An 853-nucleotide genomic window follows, 5' to 3' on the forward strand; every position below is an offset into this window, starting at 1 on the left:
TGATTAAATTTGTTAAAATTGTTAAAATTATGGTCATTTTCGATGCTAGATTTTTATTGCTCTGATAAAAACGTAATAGCAGTAGCAGCAATATGCATATAAGATTATTATGATTAACACTGTAGTAGCATTTGCTACGAGATGATGTTTCTGGCTATGAATATTTCATTGAACAATTATAATCACAAATATACCGAATATTTTTTCTCAGGATAGAAAATTATGCATTTCTCACGCAATAAATCTTTTTTTAATTCTACGTTACAATTGAGCCAGTCAAGGACCATCTTACAATATTGCTTTAAGAACAAAATATTAACTTTATGAAAGAAAATGAAAACAGCTGCGTTTCACTCATCTTTTACACGTGTTACCATTCGTTCCCTCGCTCGTGCTCATTCGCGCATTCTTCTCAATCAGCGATGTACAAGCGCGCCTTCGGAACCCGAACCCGCTCTAATCTGCTCGCGGTTCACCTCTCGCGCGATTTTTCGAAGGCGGTTCGCGTCATGTCAGTAACGGTAGTTCGAATCTCGGCAGCGAGTGCCGCAACAAATCACGTGGAAAGATACCGGGTGCGCTGAATCGCGTTAGCTGGAACTCGTCCTGCTTCGCTATATCTGCCGATTCGAGTAATTAGAAATGTACGGAGTCGGTGAATTACACCGACGGAGATTCGCGTCGCGCGAATTCTCGAATTCCGAAGGAATACCGAGATTTTTTTGCCGACTGATTCAAGTCGACGCTTCTACGGCTCTTCTATCTCATTTGCCGGGGGCTTCGTCTGAAAGTAAGCACGACATACCTAGCTGGGTGGGCCGAGCCGAAGAGGCTCCTTGGAACTGAGAGGGAG

Source organism: Dinoponera quadriceps, unplaced genomic scaffold (assembly GCF_001313825.1).
Source record: "Dinoponera quadriceps isolate SergipeBrazil2010 unplaced genomic scaffold, ASM131382v1 scaffold37, whole genome shotgun sequence".
In the NCBI taxonomy this organism is placed as follows: domain Eukaryota; kingdom Metazoa; phylum Arthropoda; class Insecta; order Hymenoptera; family Formicidae; genus Dinoponera; species Dinoponera quadriceps.